General features: G+C 41.2%; 1 protein-coding gene and 1 long non-coding RNA gene across 10 annotated transcripts in view; both read left to right on the top strand.

Moving 5' to 3' along the window:
* Positions 1–27,445, top strand: part of LOC108175467 (glutamate receptor ionotropic, NMDA 2A) — a 290,700-nt gene that overhangs the window by 17,788 nt on the left and 245,467 nt on the right. The gene's annotated exons all lie outside the window — the stretch shown is intronic.
* LOC127489817 (uncharacterized) overlaps positions 1–27,445 on the top strand; it is an 80,146-nt gene that overhangs the window by 3,397 nt on the left and 49,304 nt on the right. For 4 of the 6 annotated variants that reach the window (XR_011384591.1, XR_011384593.1, XR_011384589.1 and 1 more), the window contains exons 2-5: positions 681–863; positions 1,955–2,138; positions 3,642–5,013; positions 25,009–25,295. This is a non-coding gene — a long non-coding RNA (uncharacterized lncRNA). The remainder of the gene's footprint in view (positions 1–680; positions 864–1,954; positions 2,139–3,641; positions 5,014–25,008; positions 25,296–27,445) is intronic. The other 2 variants (XR_011384590.1, XR_011384594.1) reach the window with 2 other exon arrangements.

Here is a 27,445-nt window from a genome sequence, read left to right as displayed (position 1 = left end):
AGGGCACTTCTGCACCTTGAGCCCCAGCGCTCTGTTACAGAGTAAGGTGCTGCAGGTTGCTCCACAGCTTCCTGAAGGAGGGTGGTCTCGGCCTCTCAACCATACTTTCCCCAGCACTTTGTATTCTCATTTGCGGGCTTCTCCTGATGTTTAATTTCATCTGATTTTTTAAATAGCAACTGGAGACTCTTTCTCCTTAAGGGTTTGGGGATGGATAGAGTAAAATAGAGTACAACAGACAGAGAACTTGGCAAATTTGTGTCTTGGTCACCATTGTGTTTTGGTATCTCATGTGGTTCCTGGCAATTTCCAAATGTTAAAAAAAACATATACTATATGTACATAGATATAATGTTATTTCTTTTTATTTATTAGAGAGGTGCCTAATGAAAAATACTCTGTCAAATTTTAAAATGAATCACAGTATAATTTCAAAGAACAAAGTGAAACAAATGAAAGACCTGTGGCCCCACTACCCTGAGCTCGCCTCACCTTGCTGCCTACTTTTGACAGCTCCAGATCAGGAGCTGCCTGAAGCCATGCTCCCTGTGCCAGCCTACACAGTCTGGGTCTTTGTTTTCTGATTGGTTGGCACCAGAAAGTATTTCCATCAGAACTTAAGTTTGCCATTGAATACCAATTTTATAAAAGTGTTGCTCAGTCCTACTATTTCCCTTTAGCTTCTTGGTGTCCAGCGTTGCAGCATTCTTCCTCGGATGCCGTGTAGAGCCCCGGCGCTGGACTTGGAACAAGGAGGTGAGCTCCATGATGAGCAACACCTGCAGAAAGGCTGGGCCGCTGGTGTCTGAGGAGTGGTAGTGGATTCACTGGGCCTCTGACTCAGGTTCATCCATCCTCGCCTGGTGAGTCTTTTTGAACTCTTTGTGCATATCATGTGATGGCCCCGAACATGGGTCAGGGACACTCAGGCCTTCAGGAGCCAGATGGAAGGAAGAATAAATTGTGTATTACATTGTATGCTACAAATTAAATAGTGTATTTTATATTATAAATTATTTTTGTTACATATCATAAATTGTATGTTGTTATGTTATAACTGTACTTTAAAATGTATATGTGCTCAGAGGTATCACATATAGTTCCAGAAGGAATGAACCTGCCTGGCTGAATGCTGATGCCAGGATGGGTGAACCACCAGGTGGGCGATGAAGACGTCCAGCCACTGTATTAATTTCCAGGATTTTTGGTATTATTTTCTGGATTTATAGTTGTACTTAGTGGATAGGAACTGAGAAATGGATCTGGTCATCCAGAAAGGAAGTTTCTGCTCTCAGGCTTTGACTCCTGTTTTTCCTGATTTGCTAAGATGGTTTATCTCAGTGTGCCTTGAAGGTTCTCCAGCACAGCAGTGATAGCATTGACTGGGAAACCCAAGTAGACAGTTGTGTGTGTGTCATTGCCCACTGAACTCTGATTCTCCTCTGTGATACCCAGTGTTTCCCTAATTTTGTGAAAATTCCTGAGGAATGTATTCTGTTATATTATCTTTATGAATGTAGTTATATGAGGAAACACATAATGTAAAAATGTATGTATCCCAGTCATATTATTAGATTAATTGGGACTGTGGGACTCAACAGAGGCAACTAGATCAGAGAATGGCTCTAGAATTTTAAGAAGTAAGTATCAATTGCTGAGGATATTTGTTGCACTTAGGAAACTAAGGTCCTGGATACCTCAGTCAGTACAGGTTATTTTTACTTCCAGATTAGATGTTGAAATGCTGGAATTATTTTAACTATGATATTCGTAGAGCATGTTTAGTTCTGAGTGGGCAGGGACTGTTGTTTCTGCACAGTATGCAGAAAGGTGGCCATATAATTGGTTCTAAAACTTGGGTTGACAAAATGCAATCCCTCTTTGTCCCTCTGTTTTACAAAACAAAAACTTTCAAAATATTTAGGTATTGTGCTTTGTGCTTTGGTTCTTACAGAATGTGGTGAATTAAGACTTTGTTCCTACTGGTCAGCAGTAACTAGTGTTGTCCTTGAAGAGTCATCCCTCTGGCTTCATTTCCCCTGGGATTGCTATTGTGGTGACTCCTCCTCATCACTCCTCCTCATCCTCCAGGTCTCAGCTCAAGGGCTGGCTCTGAGGAGGCCACCTGTGACCCCCCAGTAAGTTTATTCTGCACACCTTTGCCCTTCAAATTCCTACTGGCTTTATAGGAGTTGATGATCAGTGTGTGTGGTTTCTATGTTTTGCAACATTTATTTGTTTAAAATGAGGAGTGGGGATGAAAAAGAGATATTTTCAGATCCTCCATCTGCTGATTCACTCCCCAAAGGCCAGCAACAGCTGCGGATGGGCCAGGCTGAAGCCAGAAGCCTGGAGCTAGGAACCTTGGTCCTCAAGTACTGGAGCCATCATATATCATCTCTCGGGTGCATTAGCACAAAAACTGGATCAGAAGTAGAGTGGCCAGGACTCAACTAGGCACTCCACTATGGGATATGCACATCCCAAGCAGCTGCTGAACCTGCTGAGCCAAAATACTCACCCCTATGTGTGTATTTGAAAAACTGCATTAAATGTATTTTATTTGAAAGGCATCATGCACAGACGCGCACGCACACGCACACAGAGAGAGAGAGAGAGAGAGAGAGAGAACTCTTATCTGTATTTTCACTGCCAAAATGTCCACAACAGCAGGAGCAGGGCCAGGCCCAGCAGGCCAGAACTCAGAGTTTCCCATGTGATGGCAGGAACCCAAGCACTGCTGCCTCTCAGGGTGCACATTAGCAAGCTGCTGGAATCCACAAGGGAGCTGGGACTGGAACCAAAGCACCCCCCATTAGGTTGGGAGCATCCCCAGACAAATCTTACTTCTGGGCCAAACGACCCTCCCATATCAATGTTGAATACGCAACAAAAGGATGAATGAATGAATGAATGAATGAATGAGTGGCAAAGGGTTAGGAAGACAGGCACATGGAATTTGCTGTTTCCCAGGGCTCTGCAGCATGAGTGAGAAGGGCTTTTTGCCTCTCGTTGTTTCCTGCTTGGGAGCTCACCGGGAAACTCAACTCTGAGTGCTTCTGCAGCCTTGCTTTTGCTTTGCAGAGTCTTGTAGAACAAAGCCCTCATGGCCCTTGCTTTACTTGTTTCTTTACCAAAGTGGATTTTGAAAGACTTGTATTTCAGCTTTGCAAAACAGTGTTGCCAAGAATGTTCACCTGGGGAGGCCAAGCAGCCTCTTTCAAGAAACTGACATGTTTTGTCTACTATTGCTCTAGAAAGGATAGGGCCGGGCCCCAGGCGGGATCTATGCAGACATCCTGGGGAAGCTCAGGAGGGTTCCAGTCATTGAGCATGGGGGCTGGGCCTGTGAAGGAGCCGGCCTCCCACAGGTGGTGAGCTAAGGGTGCAAGTCCCAGTGGCCCCCAGGTGAGGAGGGAGGGACCAAGGGACTGCAGCTCCTGGCTGTCAGGCCAGTAAGTGCCCACGGTTCTTGGTTGGCCACTTTTTTGGAGACAAACCCACACAGGAGTGTGTCTGTTAGAGAGCTGCAGCTTGGCTGGGGCTGGGGGTGTGCTCCCATGGGAACCTTTGCATGTGCGGGGCCAGGCTGGGACACAGCTCCTCTACCCCATTCCTGACTCTTACAAACTTTCTTCAAGCTCCAGGCACATTGCTGTGGCTGCTGGAGAGGAGGTGTCCACTGGCCTGAGCTCGGCATGAGGTCCCCCGTAGCACTTGACCCCCAGGCCACGTGGCAGCTGCAGAGACTCCCACTCCTGGGGTACACAGTGTGGGTGAACATGAGTGGTGAGTGAGTGGTGAGTGCGTGCTGGGCACGGGGAGGGTCCTGGAGCACCTGGGCAGGTGTGGCTCTGTCAGGCCCAAGCCTCACCTTTCAGGGTTGCCCGGTTTTCTGCTTGGGCACCAACACCACTGGGCCATCTGGAGTTGGGACTCTGAGGGCAGGAATGTGGCAACTCTTGCCAGTTCCTGCAGTTCCTTCTCTGAGCAAAAAGTAGCAGAGATACGGGCTGAGTGCCCCATGTGTCGGTGCAGCACGCGGGCAGGTGCAATAGGCACCTGGGCTGTGCTGGCTGGCACAGGTGCTTCTCTGCCGCACTTGATCTTGTGGCGGTTATGGTGATTAGGAAAGTGGGTTCTTTACAGACCCCAGGGAGGTGACATTTCTCATGATGGCATGCCCCTGCGGGAACAGTTAGAACCATGCACAGGAGAAAATAGTGATTGCTAACTAACCAGCCACGGGGTCACGGCTGTGCTGGGTGAGTGAGGAGTCCTGGGCCAACCCACACAGCACCTGGAGGCAGAAGTGCTTTGTTCATCACCATGTTACTTCACTGCTTTCTCTCACTGAGTTACAGCCACTGTTTTCTCTGATTTGTCATTTGTCTTTGTGAACCCTCCCACCTCTCCATGATATGGTCGTCTTGGAATTCATTTTGGAAATGAAGGGCAGGTCTACCTCTCTGGGTTCCCCCTTGGTGAATGTCACAGGCAGTCACTTTTTCACAGTGGGGCTTTTGCTCCATACACGTTATTCTCATTTTCACATGCAGAAGTTGGGGCTCAGAGAGGCTGAGTGACTTGCCCCTGGTGACACAGCATGATGCTGCCTGTGTTGCATAATCAGGGAGTGAGTCCTTGTGAGCAGAGAAGTGAGGCTGATGGGGCAGAATGAGTCCCAAGGCACCAGCAGGAGTGTCCTCATGGGACCTCTCTGAATCTGACCTTATGCAGCTTCCTCCTCTGCCCCATCCATGCTGGCCTCTCAGGTCCGTGATGGTGCCAAGTTCTCTTCCACCTCGGGGCACTTACATTGCTTTTCTTTCTTGATTGTTTCTGTCCTTGAACTTCTGCCATGAAACTGAGGAACACACCACATTTCCCAGTGGTTGAGAGTTTGGTAGCTGGGGGAGTTGTTCGTGGAAGGATGAGTTTCCAAGCCTCATGTTCCTCTTCTGTTAAAATGGAATCCTCTCTGAAGATTATCTATTTTATCATCTTAAAAAGGTAAGTTTTGGTTTGCTGATCTAGTATATTTTTTATTTCATTTATTTATGTTCTGATCCATTTTATTTCTCATCTCATGCTTGTTTGGGGTTTTGTTTTTTCTTGTTTATCTAAATTTTTGAGATGTATCACTTGATTTTGAATTTTAGGCATTTCTCTTTTTTTTTTTTTTTTTTTTTTTTGACAGGCAGAGTGGACAGTGAGAGAGAGAGACAGAGAGAAAGGTCTTCCTTTGCCGTTGGTTCACCCTCCAATGGCCGCCGCGGCCGGCGCGCTGCAGCCGGCGCACCGCGCTGATCCGATGGCAGGAGCCAGGAGCCAGGTGCTTTTCCTGGTCTCCCATGGGGTGCAGGGCCCAAGCACCTGGGCCATCCTCCACTGCACTCCCTGGCCACAGCAGAGGGCTGGCGTGGAAGAGGGGCAACCGGGACAGAATCCGGCGCCCCGACCGGGACTAGAACCCGGTGTGCCGGCGCCGCTAGGCGGAGGATTAGCCTAGTGAGCCGCGGCGCCGGCTGGCATTTCTCATTTTAAATATGACTACTGTATGCTATAAACTTCCCTCTTAATGTTTTTGCTGTAATCAACAGTGTTTCACATGTTTTGTTTTACTTTTCATTTATTTCAAGATAGGTTTTATTTGCTTTTTAATTTCTTCAGTGATCACTCATCATTCAGTAGCATCTAGTTAAATTTCCAAATATTTATGAGTGTTCAATTTTTATTCTTATACTTTATTCCTAGTTACCTAATAGGATTTCAGTCTTTTCAGATTTGCTGAGAATTGATTTGTGGACCCATATATGATATATCCAAAAAAAAAAATTGAGTGTGCTGATGAGAAGAATGTAGCTTTTAGGTTAAATGTCCTATAAATTTCTGTGAAGTCATTTACTTGATGTAATATTTTAGCTTTGGCATGTGTCATTATTTATATTGTATTTGGATGATCTGTCCATTGATGAGAGTGCATTGTTCAACTTACTCCCTATTGTTGTATAGGAATGTCTCTGCCTTTCGGTCTAATGGTATTTTCTGTGTATATCTGGGTGGTCTTGTGTTGGTTGCTTATATATTAATGATTGTTATGTCTTCTGCTAATCAAATTTAATCAATGCAATGTCCTTTTTATCTCTTTGTATAATTTTTGATTTCAAGTTTTTCATTTGTTATCAAGATAGCCAGTTCTCCTCGTTTTTATTTTCTGTTTGTGTGGAATATCTTTTTCTAGCCCTCCACTTTCAGTCTATGTGTGTCCTTGTGAAGTGAGTTTCTTATAGATATTATATAGTAGGGCCTTTTTTATTTAGTTCAAACTTTTATTCTTGAGATTTTTTTTGACTTTTTTAAAAATTAAAGTTATATAAATTTCGTGCATTTCATAAATACAAATTTAAAAAGATAGTATTTCTTCCCAGCTGCACTCTAACCCTTCTTCCTCCTCCATCTCTATTCCCTTTCTTATTTGTTTAGTAAGATTTATTTTTAGTTAACCTTAAATGCACAAGATTAAGCATATACTTATTAGAGCTCAGCAAATAGTATGAAATAAATAAAACTGCTCCTCAACAGTTGAGACAAAGGCTGTTCAAACCATAGCATTTCAATGTCATTTTTATTTTTATAGATTACCATTTTTTACTGTTATTATAAATATTTTGCTCAAAATGTTTTATCTAAGGTACACAAACTTCATAAATTTCTTTTTTGAAATTTTTTTTATTTGAAAGGTAGAGCTATAGACAGTGAGAGAGAGAGGGAGGGAGACAGAGAGAAAGGTCTTCCTTCCATCGGTTCACTCCCCAAATGGCCGCATTGGTGCTGCGCCAATCCGAAGCCAGGAGCCAGGTGCTTCTTCCTGGTCTCCCATGTGGGTGCTGGAGCCCAAGCACTTGGGCCATCCTCCACTGCCTTCCTGGGCCACAGCAGAGAGCTGGACTGGAAGAGGTGCAACTGGGACTAGAGCCCGGCGCTCCTATTGGATGCTGGTGCCCCAGGCAGAGGATTAACCAAGTGAGCCACGGTGCCGGCCACAAACTTCATAAATTTCATTAACATAAATTTATGAACATAGTGATTATTTTCTACCCTATCAGTACTCCCACCTTTCTTCCTCCTCCCTCTCCTATTCGCATTCTCATTTTTTGTGAAGATCTATTTTCTTTTCTTTTTAAATATTTATGTATTTGTCTATATGAAAGGGTTACGCAGAGAGAGAAGGAGAGGTAGAGAGTCTTTCCTCCGCTGGTTCACTCTCCAGTTTGCTGCAACTGCTGGAGCTGTGCCAATCTGAAGCCAGGACCAGGAGCTTCTTCTGGGTCGCTCAACAAGTGCAGGCACCCAAGGACTCAGGCCATCTTCTACAACTTACCCAGGCCATAGCAGAGAGCTGGATTAGAAGAGAAACAGCCAGGACTTGAACCAACCCCAGTATGGGATGATGGCACTGCAGGTGGCAGCTTTACCTGCTATGCCATGGCACCAGCCCATAAGATCTATTTTCAATTAACTTTATGCACATATGATTACCTCTATAGTAAGTAAAGAGTTCAAGGAATAGTATGAAAAAAGAAAACCTGTTCCTCAGCATTTGAGATAATGGCTGTTCAAAGTAATCACATCTGAAATTGGCAGTTTAACTTCTGTGGATTACATTATAGATACACTATTAATTATTAACAGAAATTTGCGGAGAACATATTGTATTTGTCCTTTTGAGACTGGCTTATTTTGCTAAGTATAATGTTTTCCGGTTGTAACCACGTTGCTTCAAATGACAGGATTTCTTTTTTTTCTTTAGGACTGTGTAGTATTCTGTGGTGCACATATTGCAAAATTTCATTATCTTTTTTCAGTTAAAGCACATCTGGGTTGATTCCACATCTTAGCCATTGTGAATTCACCTGTAGTAAACATGGGGGTACATATCAGTCTTTCATAGGCTGATTTCATTACCCTTGGGTAAATTCCCCATAATGAGATGGCTGGGTCATATTGTAAATCTATATTCAGGTTTCTGAAGAATGTCCATACCATCTTCCACAGTGGCTGTATCAGTTTACATTCCCACCAACAGTGGATTAGGGTACCTTTTTCCACACATCCTCACCAGCAATTAGTTGTTTGTTGATATCTATATGAAAACCATTCTAATGGAGGTGAGGTGAGAACTTACCGTGGTTTTGGGTGGCGTTTCCCTGAGGTTAGTGATCCTGAGCATTTTTGCATGTCTCTGTTGGATTTCCTCTTTGGAAAAATGTCTGTTTATCTCCTTCACTTATTTCTTAACTAGATTGTTTTGCTGTTGAGTTTCTTGAGCTCTTTATATATCTGGTATTAATCCTTTACCAATTGCATAGTTTGCAAACAATTTCTTCCATTCTGTTGGTTGGCTGTTCACTTTGTTGAGTGTTTTTTACAGTGCAGAATCTTCTCAATTTTATGTAATCCTATTTGTAAATGCTGTCTTTGATTGCCAGTGCTCTGGTGTTTTTTTCCAACAAGCTTTTGCCTATGATAGTGTCTTGCCTGTTTTCCTGAATGTCAGGTAATAAATTGATGGTATTGGGTTGTTGATTTAAATCTTTAATCCATGTTGAGTGGATTTGTGTGTAAGCTGTAAGGTAGAGGTCTTGCTTCATACTTCTGCATGTGGAGATCCAGTTTACCCAGCACTATTTGTTAAAGAGACTTTCCTTGCTCTGGGCATTGATTTTAGCTCCTTTGTCAAAGACAGGGTGGTTGTAGAAGCATGGGTTGATATTTGGAGTTTGTGTTCTGCTCCATTGGTCTATCCATCTGTTTGTGCCAGTACCAGGCTGTACAACTGTCCTATAGTATGCCTTGAAATCAGATATTGTGATGCCTCTGGCTTTGTTTTTGTTGTTCATATTGCTTTAGCATTTTGGGGTCTCCTGTGTTTCCAAATAAATTTAAGCATCTCTTTTCTAGATCTGTATTCTGATTGATATCGCATTGAACCTATTAATTGCTTTTGGTAGTGTGGGCATTCGATGATAATGATTCTTCCAATCTACCAACATGGACGATTTGTCCATTTTTGTTTCTTTTATTTCTTCCTTTATTGTTGTGTAATCCTATTAGATTTAGTTGCTGTCCTTGGTTAAATTTATTCCAAGGTATTTAATTTTTCTGTAGCTGTTGTGAATGGGATTGAGCTTAGAAGTTCTTTCTCAGCCATGGCATTGTCTGGGTATTACAGAGGCTATTAATTTCTGGTTTGTTAAATATCTTGGTACTTTACCAAACTCTTTTATAAGTTCCAGTAGTTTCTTATTGGAGTGTTTTGGATGCACTACATACAGAATCATGTCATCTGCAAGTAGAGATAATTTGACTTCCTCCTTCCTAATTTTATCCTTTTAATTTATTTTTCTTTTCTGTTGGCTCTGGTAAAACTTCCAGAACTGTGTTGATTAGCAATGATGAAAGTGTGCATCCTTGTCTGGTTCTGCATCTTACTGGGAGTGCATCTAACTTTTCCATTCAGTAGGATGCTTGCCCTGGGTTTGTCATAAATTGCCTTGATTGTGGTGAGGAATGTTCCTTCTTTACCCAGTTTTCTTAGAGTTTTCCTCATGAAACGGTGTTGTATTTTGTTAAATGGTTTCTCTGCACTGAGTGAGATAATCATATAGTTTTTGTTCCACAGTTTGTTAATGTGGTGTATCACATTGTTTGATTTGCGAATGTTGAACCATCCCTGCATTCGAGGGATAAATTCTTCTTGGTCTGGGTGAAGGATCTTTCTGATCTGTTGTTGTTTTTGATTAGGTAGCATTTGCTGAGGATTTTTGTGTGTATATTCAACAGTGAAATTGCTCTGTAATTCTCTTTCTCTGTTGTATGTTTTTTTGATTTAGGAATTGAATCATGCCGGATTCATAGAAGGAGTTTGGGAGGATTCCCACCAATGAATTTGTTTTGAATAGCTTGAGAAGAATTGTGGAGTTAGTTCTCCTTTAAATGTCTGATAGAATTGAGCAGTGAAGTCATCCAGTCCTTGGCTTTTATTTATTGGGAAGGTCTTACTGATTCACTTTCCTTCTTGGTTAATGGTCTGTTTAGGTTTTCTGTTTCATCATGGCTCAGTTTAGGTATGTTGTATATGTCCAGGAATCTATCCATTTCTTCTAGGTTTTCCAATTTGTTGGCATACAGTTTCTTGTCATCATTTCTGATGATTCCTTTTATTTCTATGGTATATGTTGTTGTGCTACCTTTTTCATCTCTAATTTTATTGAATTGGGTATTCTCCCATTTTGTTTAGTTGGCCTGATGGTATATTGTTTTTTTCCAAAAAAGCAGCTTTTTTTTACTGATCTTTTGTATTATGTTTTGTATTTCAGTTTTGTTAATATCTTCACTAATTTTAATTATTTCTGTTGTCCTACTAATTTTTGGTTCATTTCCTGTGTTTTTCTAGATCCTTGAGAGCTATTGATAGCTCACTTATTTGGTGCCTTTCCAATACCTTGATCTAGGCACCAATTGGTATAAACTTTCCTCCTAACACTTCTTTTACTTTATCCCATAAGCTTTGATATTTTCTATTGCCATTTCATTCGTTTTACAGAAATTTTTTGATTTATCTTTTGATTTCTTTTATGAGCCACTGTTCACTCAGGAGCATTTTGTTCGGTCTCCACGTGTTAATATTTGTTCTGGAGTTTCCTGAGTTTTTGATTTCCAGTTTCACCCCATTGTGGTCAGAGAAGATGCATGGTATGATTTTGATTTTTCTGAATTTCCTGAGACATGCTGTATGGCCTATTCTGTGCCCTATTCTAGAGAAAGCTCCATGCCCTGGTAATAAGATTGTGTATTCTGCAACTGTAGAATGAAAATTTCTATAGATATCTATTAGGCGCATCTGTTCTATATGTCAATGAACTCTGTTGTTTCTTTGCTAATTTTCCATCTGGTTGGTCTGTCCATTGCTGAACATGGGGTATTGAACGTTCCCATTTCTATTGTGTTGGAGTGCATTACTCCCTTTAGGTCCATTACCATTTATTTTAGGTAGTCAGATGGCCTGTAATTATTGGGCGCATATATCTTGACTATAGTCACATCTGTTAAATTAATCCCTCAGTTGTTATACAGTGTCCTTCTTTGTCTCTTTTAACAGTTTGTGTGTTAAAGTCTGTTTTTTCTGATATTAGGTTGGTTACACCAGCTTTTTATTTTTTTGGTTTCTGTTAGTGTGGAATAATTTTTTCCATCATTTCACTTTCAGTCTGTGCAAATCCTTGTAGGTGACATTTGTTTGTTGTAGGCACAAATAGATGGGTCTTTTTTTCAACCCATTAAGCTAGTCTGTGTCTTAACTGGAGAGTTGAGACCATTTATATTCCAGGTGACTGTTGATAGTGACTTGACCCTACCATTTTCCCATAAATATTCCTGGTTTTCCTGTGGATTTCCTTTGTTGTTTTATTAGGGAATTGCCTTCACCTTCTTTCATAGTGATGAGCATGTTTGTATATTTGTGTGTGTAGTGCTTCCTTAAGTAAGCACTTCCTTTTGTAAGGCTGGACGAATGATGACAAGTTCTTTCACTTTCTTAGTTTTGGAAGGTTTTCATTTCCCCTTCATTGATAAATGAGTGCTTTGTGGGGTACAGTATTCTGGGTTGACCTTTTTTTCTCTTAAGACTTGGGATATATCGTGCCATTCTCTACTAGCCTGTAGGGTTTCTGATGAGAAGTCAGCTGTGAGTCTAATTGGAGATCCTCTGAGAGTTATCTGGCATTTCTCTTATGCACATTTTAGAATCTCTGTTTCACAGTGGAGTTTTTGACTACAATATGTTGTAGTGAGGATCTTTTCTGGTCATGTCTATTAGGAGATCTGTGTGCTTCTTGTACTTGGATGTCCCTTTCATTCTCCAAATTAGGGAAGTTCAGTGTAATTACTTCACTAAAAAGGCCTTCTCAGAAATCCATTCTGTCTTTCTCAGAAACGCCTAAGACCTGTATGTTTGGTCATTTCATATTTTCCCATAAATCTCCAAGACTGTTTTTAAGTTTTCTGATTTCTTCTTCTTCATTTTTTTTTTGATTTGACTGTAAAATTGCAAGAAAATTGTCTTCTAAGTTAGATACTCTTTCTTCTGACTCACTGAGTCTGTTGTTAAGATATTCCACCATGTACTTTATTTGAGCTATTGAGTTCTTGATTTGTAACATTTCATTTCATTTCTATTTAAAATTTTAATTTCATGGAAAAATTTTTCATTCATGTCATCTATGGATTTCTTTAATTCAGGGATTTACTTCTGATGATTTCTAAGTAACCTACAATCAGTTTTTCAAATTCCCTATACAGCATTGCATCAATCTCTTCATGTTCGCATTCTAATAAGGAATTGTTTTTGTTTCCTAAATTCCTCTTTTTTCTTTTGTTTGATGATATAGTTTCTGGTGCTTGGTCTTCCATGCTGATATCTTTCTTATGCTTCATCAATTCTATTGTTAAAGGTCTCCACTGCATTTTTGTTTGTTCTGTTGCATTTTTCATTTCATTGAGATTTCTCTTCAAGATCTCAATTTCATGGGACAAATTTTCTTTCATGTCCAATATGGATTTCAGTAGTTGATGCATTTGCTTCTGATTACTTCTGTGTATTACAATCAATTTTTGAATTCCATTTCTTCATTTCTTCTATCTCATCATCTTCACAATCTAGTATTGAAGTTTCATTTTTTAAAGATTTATTTATTATTTATTTGAAAGCACTACACAGAGAGAGATGAAAAGGCAGAGAGAAAGAGAGAGAGAGAGAAGTCTTCCATCAGCTTGTCAGTACCCAGTTGGCCACAATGGCCGTTGTACACCAGTCTGCAGCCAGGAGCCAGGAGTTTATGGAGATCTCCCATGTGGGTGCTGGGGTCCAAGGACTTCGACCGTATTACACTGCTTTTCCAGGCCAGAGCAGAGCTCTGGATTGGAAATTGTTCAGCCAGAACTTGAAGTAGTACCCATATGGGATCTTGGCACGGCAGATGGCGGCTTTACCCACTATGCCACAGTTCTGGCTCCAACATGTCTTGTTCTTTTGGGGGCATCATATTGTCTTCCTATTCTTGTTTCTTGAATTGGTGTATTTATTGTTTGGCATTTGTGGAGATACTTGTTTTTCTCTTTCTCTGTCTCTTTTTTTTTTTTTTTGCTGTGGCAACTTTTATCTTTGGACTATGTGTAGATAAGTGGAAGGTTTTCTTAGTGAATATCTAGAGGCTTATAGTGGGTGTGGCCAGAGAGCTCTGTTCAGTTCTCCAGGGATAAGGGAATGCCCAAGGTGACACACCCAGGTTTGTTGTGGCAAATCTCTCTCTCTCTCTCTCTCTCTCTCTCTCTCTCTCTCTCTCTCTCTCTTATCAAAAGGGAATTTATTCTGTGCAGCTGAGCTCCTCTCCTCAATGGAGACCCAGGCTAGAGTGCTAGCCCAAGTTTGTATTATATTTATCCGCTCTGTCCCAAGGTCCACACAAAGGATCTGTGCATTCCTCAGTGTAAGATCAGTTTCCCTAGCAGTATCTCTCACCAGGTAACCAGGAAACCCTGAGCATATGAAGTCTCCCACTGTAACTGCTGAAAGTCCTAGCCACACTGTGAGTCTTCCCACACACCCTCAGTTTTTTCCCCTGTCCAAATACAGGCACCTCACACAGTCACAAGCTATCGGCCACCTGTTAGTTCTCCACACCAGAATCAGGAGTCTCCACTTGGGTGGTTGCTGGGCAGAGATACGAGCTGGTGCACCTGTGATGTATATCCAAAATCACGCCCTTCTAATGGTATGTTACAGGACGCTGTTGTAAACTGATTTGGGAGAGAGAAACGTGTCCACCCCATTCTTTTTCTTTTTTTTCCTGTAGTTTGGCTAGTACAGTATCTCTCATGGGGCTCCAAGCCTGGTTCCCTCTAGACTCTTTCTGCAGCTTTTTCGCCACTGCTTGGTCTGCTGTGGTCTTGTCTCACTTCACTTTCCAGTGCTGGTCCATAGGCTCTTGTTTGGGTAGACTGGAGTCCTGAGCAATGTGCATCCATGCCTGCCATGTAGGTCCACCTGTCTCTCTAATTTCGGTAGAGTTTCCTCTGCCATTGACTCACTAATTCTTTCCTGAGATTACACTCTCTCCACATTTTTTAAACTATCATCTCCTGGGCTAGAAACAAAGAGTTAAGCTCACTCCCTACTCTGCCATATTGGGACCACTTATGAGTTCTAATAATCTCCAAGTAGAGTCTTTTGGATCCTCTATATACCTTTTTTACTTCAGGTTTTCATCATGAAAGGGTGTTGTATTTTATCAAATGCTTTTCCTGCTATTAATGAGATAATCATATCATTTTTGTTCTTCACTTTGTTAATGTGGTGTATCACATTGATTTGTGAATGTTTATAATCACTGTGTACCAGGGATAATACCCCCTTTGTCCAGATGAATGATCATTTCTTATATGTTGTTGTATTCAACTAGCTAGTATTTTGATGATGATTTTTGTGTGTGTTTATCAGGGACATTTGTGTGTACTTTCTCTGTTGTATCCTTTTCTGATTTAGGAATTAAGGTGATGCTGTCTTCATGGAAGGAGTTTGGAAGGCTTCCCTCTCTTTCAGTTGTTTTGAATAGCTTGAGAAGAATTGGTTTTAGTTCTTGTTTGAATGTCTAATAGAATTCAGCAGTGGAACTGTCCAATCCTAGGTTTTTCTTTGTTGGGAGTATCTTCATTACTGATTGAATTTCTTTTTTGTTTATTGGTATGTTTGCTTTTTTGTGTGTTCCTGGGTCAATTTTTGTGGGTTGTGTGTGTCCAGGAATGTTTTTCTTCTAGGTTTCCTGATGTGTTGGGCTACAGCCCTTTGTAGTAATTCCTGATGAGAAGTCAGCTGTGAGTCTAATTGGAGATACTCTGAAAGTAATCTGACATTTCCCTTTATGCACATTTTTGAATCTTTTCTCTATGTTTTACTGTGGAGCATTTGACTACAATATGTCATGGTGAAGGTCTTTTTTGGTCATGTATATTAAGAGTGCTGTGTGTTTCTAGTACTTGGACATACTTTCTTTCTCCAGATTCGGGAAGTTTTCTGTAATTATTTCACTAAAAGGCCTTCTAATCCATTTTCTTTTTCCATGCCTTCAGTAACCCGTAAGACCCTATATTGTGTCATTTGGTAGTATCCCATACATCTCCAACCTATTTTTCACTTTTTTAATTTGCTCTTCTTCATTTTTTTGTTTGTTAATTTTCCAGAGATTTGCCTCATGAATTCTGTTGTTAACCCTCAGTGGGTGCTGTTCTCAGCTGTGGTTCTGTGGTTCTGTGGTTCTGCATGATTGCCACAAATGGTCTGGCAGTGTTCAGTGTGAGCACAGATCCTGCTGCAGTGACCCACCCCAGGCAGCCAGGGTGCTGAGCTTGTGGAGCTACACACAGTAATCTCCCAGAAACCAGCTACACCGTGCACCCTCTCCTGCATGCCTGGGTTCCCACAGTCTCAGTACCAGAGCTCCCACAGATGCAGGGTGCAGAAGACCCACTCCACCGCACTAACCTGTTCTGTCCTTGGAGAGGCTGAGAACTTCTGAGAGCCAGTTGCCTATGGGTGCTCCACTTAGGCAGTTTGAGCTCCAGAGCCTGCGTTATGTTGAGAGGCTAAGGGCTCATGATAATCATAGGTGTGTTCCCAGCCCCCTGTCAGTCTTTCCATGCAGATTGGAAGTCAGTGGGGAACACAGACTTTTCCCTGTGGTGAAATCCCTGGTCATACATGTCCACAAGAGCTGCTGGCCACAGCACTGCTTGTTTCACAATCATGCCTTCTCCCCGCCAGTTTATGGACACTTAGAAGAGTCCCTGCAGCTAGTGATGATGTCTGAATGGCTCCTTCTCCCTGCCTGTTGCTGGGCAGCACCTGGGCTGTTGCTACTTGAGACAAGATGGTGCCTTTTCCCTGACTGTTGCTGGGAGCCTGCACGAGAGCTGTTGCAGGTACTAGCATATCCAAAATGGTGCCTGCCCTCTCTGAGCTGGTTGTCGGGGTCTGTTGTGAGAGGATGGGGAGAAATTGTCTCTCTTTTCTGGTGGGTTAGGGGATACTCGTTACCCTCAGGGTCCAAGTCACACCCCAGACAGTGTAGTCTGCTAGGCTCTCTCTGCAGCTATTTCAGCAGTGGCATGGGCCACTGCAGTCTGATCTCACCTTGGTCTTCAGAGCCGGCACTTTCTCCAGCTCTCGGCTGCTGGGACTTGTGTAGTATCAGTGCTTGTTGCTGAGCATCTGCAGCTTCCACACAGATCCACAGCATCTCTCCTCCTCTTACAGAATCTCCAGTCTCCCCTGAGAATGCACTTTCTTGCCTTTTTTTCTATTTTATCCTAGCCTATAGCAGTCCTCCCTTTCCCTATTCCTCCATGTTGGAATCCCCTCTGAGGAGTTTCTCTTTTGTTTATCTTCTCAAAATGAATTTTTGATTTCTTGATCTTTTTTAATTTCATTTATTCATGCTGTGACATAGATTATTTCTCACCTCCTTCTGGTTAAAGGTTGTGATCTTATTTATCTAAGTTTTTGAGATGCATCATTAGATGTTTAATTTGAAACATTTCTCTTTTTTACTATAATCACTATATGCTATAAACTTACCTCTTAATAATGCTTTTGCTGTAACTCACAGGAGTTAATATGTTGTGTTTTCATTTTCATTTATTTCAAGAAATATTTTATTTCCTTTTAAATTTCTTCAGTGTCCCATTGTTCATTCAGGAGCATCTTGTTTAATTTCCATATATTTTTGAGTGTTCTGTTGTTGTTCTTGTTTATTTCTAGTTACTTGATAGGATTTCAGTCTTTTCAAATTAAATGAGAGTTGATTTGTGGCCTAATGTGTGGTATACCCTGAAAAAATGTTCAATGTGGTGAATAGAATGTAGCTTTTGGTCTGTTAGGTCGTTTGTTTGATGTTATGTTTCAACTCTGATGTGTCTTTACTTATTTTCTATCTAGATGATCTGTCCATTGATGAGAGTGCATTGTTGAAATCACCCACTTTTATTGTCTAGGAGTGTGTCTCTTTCTTTAGGTCTAATAGTATTTTCTATATATAACCGGTGGTCTTGTATTCAGTGCATAAATATTTATGATTCCTATGACTTCTTTTGGAATCAAAAGTTTTATCAGAATACAATGTCAATTTTATCTCTTTTTACAAATTTCTATAGAAAGCATACTATGATATGCTTCATTGATGATATCCAATTTCTATATTAAAGACCTTGAAAAATGTACCCTTGGTTTAAACTGATTCCTTTTTAAAAGATTTATTTATTTATTTGAAAGGCAGAGTTACAGAGAGACAGAGGCAGATGCAGAGGTGGGGGTGTGGAGAGAAAGAGCTCTTCCACATTTTGTTGGTGCAGGGGCCCAAGGACTTGGACCATCTTCTGCTTTCCCAGTCCGTAGCAGAGAGCTGGATTGAAAGTGGAGCAGCCGGGACTCGAACCTGTGCCCCATTTGGGATGCCAGCACTGCAGGTGGTGGCTTCATCCACTATGCCACAGCGCTGGCCCCTAAACTGATTCTTGACAAGAATTTGTGAACTGAAAAAATATCAACCCTGCAACCACTGGTAAATTTTCACCAAAATCATTCACATGACCAGTGAACAGGACTGAAACAGTGGTCTTATTGCACAGTGCATATGGCCAATCTTAGAATTCTCCCATTAGTATCTATGTAGTTTCAGATTCTTTTTGGGGTTGCCAGGTAAAAATACATTAGTAATATAAGTTATCTTTACAAAATCATATCATCTGTAGTATTTTAAGGCATATTTTACAAGCTTTATAATGAGTTTTTATAATTAAAAACTCATTGGGGGTTCATAAGAAATGATTTGGGGTAGCTATTGCTAAATGATGTGTCCCTCAATATGCATGTGTTGAAACGTAATACTCAATGTGTTGTTATTTAGGAGCAGGTGTGCTGGGAGGTGACTGGATCATGAGGGCAGATCTTCTGAGAATGCTATCACTGCCCTTATTTTTTAAAAAAAGGTTTTATTTACTTATTTGAGAAGCAGAGTTACAGACAGAGAGAAGAAGGAACAGAGAGAAAAGACTTCCATCTGCTGGTTCACTCCCTGTTGTTTATAAACTTCCCAGTGTAATGCGTTTTCTTACAGCATCCCAACTCGACTAAATGGAGTAAATAATCAGAAAAGTTTAGAAATGGGTGGGCATGAGGCACAGCAGGTTAATCTGACATTTGGGATGTCAGCATCCTGCATCAACCTGCCTGGTATGAGTCCCAGGTCCTCCATGTCCAATTCAGTTTCCTGGTAATTTACCTGGGAGGCAACAAATAATGGCCCAACATTCCTGCCACCGACATTGTAGACAGAGATGTAGTTCCTGGCTCCTGGCTTCTGCCTGGCCCAGTCCTGGCTTTTGGGGGCATTTGAGGAGTAAGTCAGCAGGTAGAAGATCTCTCTTTGTGCCTCTTTCACTCTGTTGGCAAATGAATACATAAACCTTATGAAAAACATTGATGACATGACTTTGGTAAATGTTTCATCAAGTAAGAAGTTTAAGAATAAAACATGGGGCTGGCACTGTGGTATCACATACAAGCTCTGGTTCAAATCCTGGCTGTTCTACCTCTGATACAGCTCCCTGCTAATGCATCTAGGATAGTAGCAGAGGATGGCCCAAGTGCTTGGGCCTCTGCACCCTTGTGGGTGACCCAGAAGAAGCTCTTGGCTCCTGGTTTCATTGTGGATGAACCCTGGCTGTTGTGGCCATTTGTGGAGTGAAGTGAGCAGACGGAAGATCTCTTTCCTTCTCTCTCTCCTTCTCTCTGTATGTAACTGTGCCTTCCAAGAAAATGAAGTAAATCTTTAAAAAATGTGAAAATGTATAGTACTGTATTCAGTTAGAGTGGTGAGAGTGGATGTCCTTGTGTTGTTACAGATTTTGACAAAATGCGTTCATCTTCTCCTCATTCACTATAATATTGGCTGATTCTTTGTCAAGTATCACATTTATGTTTTTGAGGCATGTTCCTTCTATGCCTGATTTGTGGAGGTTTTTTTTTATGCCATGAAAGGGTAATGAATCATATCAAATGCTTTCTCTGCATCTAATGAGAGTATGGTTTTTATTCTTTTATTATGTTGATTAATTTATGATATTTATTGTTTTACAAATATGGAACCACCATGGCATTTCTGGGATCAATTCCGATTGATAGTTATGTATGAGTTTTTTGATGTTTTCAATTGTTTATTTAGTACTCTGTTGAGAATCTTTTTATCTATGTTCTTCAAGAATATACGCCTGTAGTATTCTTTCCATTTTGTGTCTTGGTTTGTTTTTGGCATCAAAGGGATGTTGGCCTCCTAAAAAGTGTTTGACAGTGTTCCATCCTGTTCAGTGTTTCCAAATAGTCTGAAGATTGTTGGAGTTTATCTTTAAATGTTTTGTAGAATTGGATAGTAAAGCCATCAAGTCATGGGTTTTTTATTGATGGAAGAATTTTGCTTACTGCTACAATGCCATTACTTTTTGTGAGTCTGTTAGATTGTCTTTATCTTCTGGATTAAATTTGGTAAGTTACTTGTATTGAAAAACTTCTCCATTTTTCTCAGTTTTCCAGTTTATTAGCATATAGTATTGAATGGCAGTTTCTTTTGAAGCCTTGTATTTCAGTAGTGTTGATTATACTGTCTGCTTTTTCATCTAATCTTATTTATTTGAGGTTTTGAGGTTTTTTTTCTCTTTTTTTCTTTGTCATTCTTGTTAGAGACTGATTTAGCTTTTAAAAATTTTATGTGAGGTAAACAAATTTCATGTACTTGCCATATACATATTCAGGAACGTATTGATTCTTCACACCCAACGCTTCCTCTAGCCCATGCTTCCATACTTCTTCCTCTTCCCTCTCCTGTTTCCACTGTTAATTCTAATAGAAAAATATTTTCAGGTAACTTTATACTCATAGTAGTCACTATTCACTAAGTAAAAAGTTCAACAAATAGTATGAAGAAAATAAATTGTTCCTCAAAGTGAGACAAGGCTTGTAAAAAAAAGCATCATATCTCAAAATACTCATTTTATTCCTACACATTATTACCTGTTAAATACTCTCTTAGTCACCGCAGATCAGGGACAACATGTGGGATTTGTCTTTTGGGGACTAGCTTATTTCAGTAAGTATAATGTTTTCTAGTTAAATCCATTTTGTTGCAAAAGACTTCATTGCATTTTTTCCTGCTGAATAGCATTCCATAGTGTATATATACCACAGTTACTTTTTTTCAAGATTTATTTTTCTGAGAGGCAGAGTTGAGAGAGGGAGAGATAGAAAACGAGAGGTCTTCCATCTGAGAATGAGAGGTCTTCCTTCTGGTTCACTCTCTAAATGGATGCAATGGGTAGAACTGGGCTGATGTGAAGCCAGGAGTCAGCAGCTTCTTCTGGGTTTTCCACACAGGTGCAAGGGCCCAAGGATTTGGGCCATCTTCTACTGTTTTCCTAGGCCTTCATCAGGGAGCATCCAGGCTTCGAACAGGCACAACTATGGGATGCTGGTGCATCAAGTAGGAGGCTTAACCCACTTTGTGCTGGCCTCCATAATTTCTTTAATCGTCATTTGATAGACATCTGGGTTGATTCCATATCTTAGCTGTTGTGAATTGAGCAGCCATAAACATGTGGGTACAGATAACTCTTTCATCTGCTGATTTCAATTTGTTTAGGTAAATTCCCATGAGTGGCATTTCTGGTTCATATGATTCATCTATTTTCAGCCTTTTGAGGTGTCTCCATACTGTCTTCCACAATGGCTTCACCAGATTACATTCCCAATGGATTAGGGTACTGTATTATTATTATATTATTATTATGTGTTATTAATATTAATAACATTAATATTATAATTATATTAATAATTGAGAGGAAGAGTTACAGACAGTGAGAGTGAGAGACAGAGAGAAAAGTGTTCCATCCAATGGTTCACCCTCCAAATGTCTGCAACGGCCAGAGCTGCACTGATCCAAAGCCAGGAGCCAGGTGCCTCTTCCTGGACTCCCATATGGGTGCAGAGGCCCAAGCACTTGGGCCATCCTTCATTGCTTTTCCAGGCCACAGCAGAGAGCTGGACTGGAAAAGGAGCAACTGGGATTAGACTCGGTGCCCATATGGGATGCCAGCACCGTAGGAGGAGGATTCACCACGTGCACCACAGCACAGGTCTGTCCCTAGGGTACTGTTTTGCCACATCCTTTCCGGCATTTTTTGTTTGTTGATTTTCTGTATGTGAACCATTCTGACTGTGGTGAGGTGAAACTTCATTGTGGTTTTGTTTTGCATTTCCCTAATGGCTAGTGATCCTGAGCATTTTTTCATGTGTCTGTTGTCCATTTGAATTTCCTTCCTTGAAGAATTTCTGTTCAAGTCTGTTGCCCATTCTTAGCTGCATAGTTTGTTTTGTTGTTGTTGAGTTTCTTGAGCACTTTATACATGCTGGAAATTAACACTTTATCAGTTACATAGTTTGCAAAGATTTTCTCTCACTTTGCTGAGTTTTTGTTTACAGTGCAAAAGCTTCTCAGCTTCATGTAATCCCATTTGTGTGTTTTTGCTTTTGTTGTCTGTGCTTCTGGGTTCCAAGAAGTCTGCACATGGCAATGTCTTGCATCATTTCCACAATGTTCTCTAAGAATTTGATGGTATTGGGTTGTACATTTGGGTCCTTGATCCTTTTTGAGTTGATTTTTGTATCAGAATAAGGTAAGTTTTTATTTTCTTTCTTTCTTTTTTTTTTTTTTTTTTTTTTTTTTTTTTTTTTTTTTGACAGGCAGAGTGGACAGTGAGAGAGAGAGACAGAGAGAGAATGGTCTTCCTTTGCCGCTGGTTCACCCTCCAATGGCCGCCGCTGCAGCCGGCGCACCGCGCTGATCCTGGCAGGAGCCAGGAGCCAGGTGCTTTTCCTGGTCTCCCATGGGGTGCAGGGCCCAAGCACCTGGGCCATCCTCCACTGCACTCCCTGGCCATAGCAGAGAGCTGGCCTGGAAGAGGGGCAACCGGGACAGAATCCGGCGCCCCAACCGGGACTAGAACCCGGTGTGCCGGCGCCGCAAGGTGGAGGATTAGCCTATTGAGCCACGGCGCCGGCTAGTTTTTATTTTCATACTTCTGCATGGGAGATCCACCTTTTATGCATCATTTTTTGAAGAGACTGACTTTGTCACATGGTTGGATTTTTATTATTTGTAGATGTGTGGATTGAGTTTTGGAGTTTCTATTGTGTTCCATTGGTCCACATGTGTAGTTTTTGCCAGTATCAGGCTGTTTTGATTGTAACTGTCCTGAAGTATGTCTTGAATTCTGGTATTGTGATGCTTCTGGCTTTGAAGTTTCCATCAGCTATTCTGGGTCTCTTGTGTTTCCATTTGAATTTTAGCATCTTTTTCCCCTAGATCTGTAAAGAATGTAATTGGCATTTTAATTGGGATCACGTTAATCTGTAAATTGCTTTTGGTACTATGGACATTTTGATAATATTGATTATTTTAGTCCTTGAACATTAAAGATTTTTCCATTTTCTGTGGCTTTTGTTCCTTTCACTAATGTTTGCTAATTTTCATATTAGATATCTTTGGCATCCTTGTTTAAATTGATTCCATGGTATTTATTTTTTTATAGCAATTGTGAATGGGATTGCTCTTAGAAGTTCTTTCCCAGCCATGGCTTTTTATATATAGACTATTGATTTTTGTGTTACTTTTATATCTTGCCACTTCAGCAAACTCTTTTTATGAATTCTAGTAGTCTCTCCGTAGAGACTTTTATTTCCCCTATGTATAGAATCCTGTCATCTGCAAGTAAGGGTAATTTGACTCCCTCCTTCCCAGTTTGTATCCTTTGATTTCTTTTTCTTGCCTAATAGGTCTGGCTAAAACTTCCAGGTGTATATTGAATAGCAAGGGCACAAGATGTCATCCTTGTCTGATTCCAGCTCTTCACGGGAATGCTTCCAACATTTCCCCATTCATAAGCTGCTGTCTATAGGTTTGTCATAAATTGCCTTGATTATGTTGAGCAATGTTCTTACTATACTCAGTATAGTTTTCATTATGAAAGGATGTTGTATTTCATCAAATGCTTGCTCTGCATCTATTGAAATAAGCCTATGGTTTATTTGAAAGTTTTATTTATTTATTTGTGAGGCAGAATTATAGGCAGAGTAGGAGAGACAGACTTTTTAATTGGTTGGCATACAGTCCTTTGTATTAGCTCCTGATGGGTAAATCTTTCAATCATCTGTAGTATCTGTTGTTCCCTTTCATTTTTCATCTCTGACTTTACTGATTGGGGTCTTCTTTTTTTTAAAGATATTTGGGCCAAGAGTGTATAAATTTTTTAAGCAAGTTCTTCATTTCACTGATTTTCATATTCTTTTTTGCTTTCAATTTTGTTTATTTCTCCTCTAATTTTAATTATCTCTTTCCTCTTGATAATTTTGCAATGGATATCATTTGTTTTTCAAGGGCACTACATTGGTGGCTCACTTATTTGATGCTTTTCCAATTTCTTGATATAGGCACCAATTTCTCTAAACTTTCCATTTAATACTCTTTTTCCGTATGTCATAAGTTTTGATATGTTTTACTGTCATCTTTAATCGTTTCCATCTTTTTAAAATTTTTTCTATAACTCACAGTTCCTTCAGGAGCATGTTCAGTCTCCATGTGGTTGTATATGTTCTTGATGTTCTTGGTGTGGTCATTCGCCCCTTCATTCCATGTGGTCGTGGAAGATGCATGGTATGATTTACATATTTTTTGAATTAGCTGAGACTTATGGCCTACCTTATTGTATATCCTGGAGGGTGGCTCAAGGCCTTAGTTCCTGTCAAACCATGTGGGAGACGTGGATGAAGATCCCACTTCTCAGCTTTAGTCCCATCTTGAGGGCATTTGGGGAGTGACTCAGTAGATGAGAATTGTCTCTTGCTATCTCACTCATCATGAATTATTAAAAATTTTACCTCTCTTTTTACCTAGAAACTTTTGATTTAAAGTATTCAAACTTGATGTATTTCATATATACAAATTTAAAAGCACTGAATATTCCCACTCTAACCTCCCTGCCTCCTACCCACCCACCCAAACATGCTCCCATCCCTCTTCATTTTTTTGTAGAGTTATTTATTTGAAAGTCAGAGTTACACAGAGAGAGGAGAGGTGGGGGGGCAGAGAGAGACAGAGACAGAGAGAGAGGTCTCCCATCTGATGGTTCACTCCCCAGTTGGCCACAATGGCCAGAGCTGTGCTGATCTGAAGCCAGGAGCCAGGAGCTTCCTCTTTGTCTCCCACATGGGTGCAGGGGCCCAAGGACCTGGGCCATCCTCCACTGCATTCCCAGGCCATAGCAGAGAGCTGGATCGCAACCGGAGAATCTGGTTCTCAAACTGGCCCCCATATGGGATGCCGGTGCTCCAGGCCAGGGCGTTAACCTGCTGCGCCACAGCACCAGCCTCAGCTCCTATCCCTCTTCATCCCCCATCCACTATTCCCATTCTTATTTTATAGAGAAATCTATTTTCAATTATTTTATACTCATAATGTAAACCCTACACTAAGTAAAGAATTCAACAAACAGTCAAAAGAATTGAAAAAAAAAAAATCCGTTCCTAAACAGGCAAGACATGGTTTATTTAAAATTATTATATCCACAAGACGAGTTGCTTAAAATCAATATATGTCAAAGTGTCAATATAACTTCTATAGATCACCTTTTTAGGTACTCTGTTACCACAGATCAGGGAGAATATACAGTATTTGTCTTTTTTGGAAAGGCTTATTTTACAAAGTGTAAGGTTTTACAGTTGCATCCATTTTTTTTTTTTTTTGCAAACAACAGGCCTTTTTTTTTTTTTTTTTTTTTTTTTTGTATCAGAATAGGTTACCTACCTAGAGCACACTTGAGATCAACACAGGCCCGCTATTCTAGCCTGGAGACAAGACAGCTGTCACCCACGTTTTTACGCTGCCTGTACGCTTCTGGTGCTGCTGTGCTTGCTGGGAGGGAGAGGAGGGTCCTAGATGGCTGGCGCTTGCGCAGTCGGCCTGGTGGAGAGCAAGAAGATGTATCCGGCGGTGGCGGCATGTTGTCAGCTGCAGGAGTTGTCGGCTGATGGCGGCGTTTTCGGCAGAGGTACAGGCCCGGAGAGTGCAGGAGTGAAGGTGAGTTTTTCTTATGAAACAATGAGAGGCCTGGGACCTCGAGGGCGGGGTGTGTTCGTGGCTCCTCGGAGCAGTGTAGACACTCAGGTCCTCAGGCTGGGCGGTCATGGGGGCGGGCGGTGGCTCAGCTGTGGGAAGTGGAGAAGCGGGTGGCTGGGCTTGCGCTGGAGGACAAGACTGCGGGTTACAAGGTATGTTTATTTGTAACCTGTGACTTATTTATTTCGTCAGTTCTAGCAGTGTTTTTGGTGGGTGTTTTAGTTTTCATGGATTTTTATGATTGTTTTTAGGATGTCTCTATCTTCTGGAATTAATCTTAGTAGGTTACGTGTACTTGTTGTCCAGGAATTTCTGCATGTCTTCCTGGTTTTCCAGTTTGTTAGCATATGGTACTGAAAAGCTATTTCTTTGAAACCTTGTGTTTCAGTGATGTTGGTTGTGATGTCTGCTTTTTTGTCTGTAATTTTATTTACTGGAGTTTTTATCGTTTTTGTTAGTCTGGCTAGGAGATTATGTACTTTTTTAAAAAATTTTTTGACAGGCAGAGTGGACAGTGAGAGAGAGAAACAGAGGGAAAGGTCTTCCTTTGCCGTTGGTTCACCCTCCAATGGCTACTGCGGCCGCGCGCGCTGCAGCCGGCACACCGCGCTGATCCGATGGCAGGAGCCAGGTACTTCTCCTGGTCTCCCATGGGGTACAGGGCCCAAGCACTTGGGCCATCCTCCACTTCACTCCCAGGCCACAGCAGAGAGCTGGCCTGGAAGAATAGTAACCTGGACAGAATGCGGCACCCCGACTGGGACTAGAACCCGGTGTGCCAGCGCCACAAGGCAGAGGATTAGCATAGTGAGCTGCGGCACCGGCAGGATTATGTACTTTTTAAAATTTTATATTAGGTATGTAAATTTCATGTATTTCTTATATACAGATTCAGAACATACATACTGGTACTTCTTTCACGCTACCATCTCTCAAACCTACACTCCTAGCCTTCTTCTTCCTCCTTCTCTTGTTTCTACTCTTAATTCTTCTAATTATCTATTTTCAGTTAACTGCATATACATATGATATGGTAACTGTATTCAACCGGAGTATGAAGAAAAAAGCACTGTTCTTTAAAAGTGAGATAAGAACTATAGGAAACCATCTTATCGCAGAATGTCATTTTGTCTCCTACACATTACATTTAGGTACTCTATTAGTTACCGCAAATTAGGGAAAAAATACGTTATTTGTCCTTTTGGGACTGGCTTATTTCACTGAATATACTGGTTTCCAGTTACATCCATTTTGTTGCTAAAGACAGCATTTCTGTGTTCCCCAATGGTGATATTCCATAGTGTATATATGCCATAATTTCCTTATCCAGTCATCAGTTCATGGACACCAGGTTTGATTCCATATCTTAACTGTTGTGAACTGAGCTGCACTAAAGGTGGAGGTACTGATAACCCTTTCAAATCTGCTGAGTTCATTTCCTAGGGGTAAATCCCAAGGGGAGGGATTGCTGAGTCGTATGGTAGATACATTTTCAGCTTTCTGAGGTATCCCCATACTGTCTTCTGCAATGGCTTTACCAATCTACATTCCCACCAAACAGTGAGTGGATCAGGGTAACATATTCCCCAGGCCGGCACTGTGGCTCGCTAGGCTAATCCTCCACCTGTGGCGCTGGCACGCCGGGTTCTAGTCCTGGTCGGGGCGCCGGATTCTTCCCCGGTTGCCCCTCTTCCAGGCCAGCTCTCTGCTATGGCCAGGGAGTGCAGTGGAGGATGGCCCAAGTGCTTGGGCCCTGCACCCCATGGGAGACCAGGAAAAGTACCTGGCTCCTGCCATCGGATCAGCGCAGTGTGCTGGCCGCAGCACGTGCGGCCGCGGCAGCCATTGGAGGGTGAACCAACGGCAAAGGAAGACCTTTCTCTCTGTCTCTCTCTCTCACTGTCCACTCTGCATGTCAAAAAAAAATATTCCCCAAATCTTCAGCAGCAGTTATCATTTTTTGATTTCTGTATGAGAGCCATTCTGACTGTGGTCTGGTGAAACCTCATTGCCATTTTGTTTTGCATTTCCTTGATGGCTAGTGATCCTCAGCATTTTTTCATGTGTCTGTTGGCCATATGGATTTCCTTTCTTTTTTTATAGTTAATATG

Source organism: Oryctolagus cuniculus, chromosome 19 (genome assembly GCF_964237555.1).
Source record: "Oryctolagus cuniculus chromosome 19, mOryCun1.1, whole genome shotgun sequence".
NCBI lineage: Eukaryota > Metazoa > Chordata > Mammalia > Lagomorpha > Leporidae > Oryctolagus > Oryctolagus cuniculus.
This window is presented reverse-complemented; position numbering and strand designations above follow the sequence as displayed.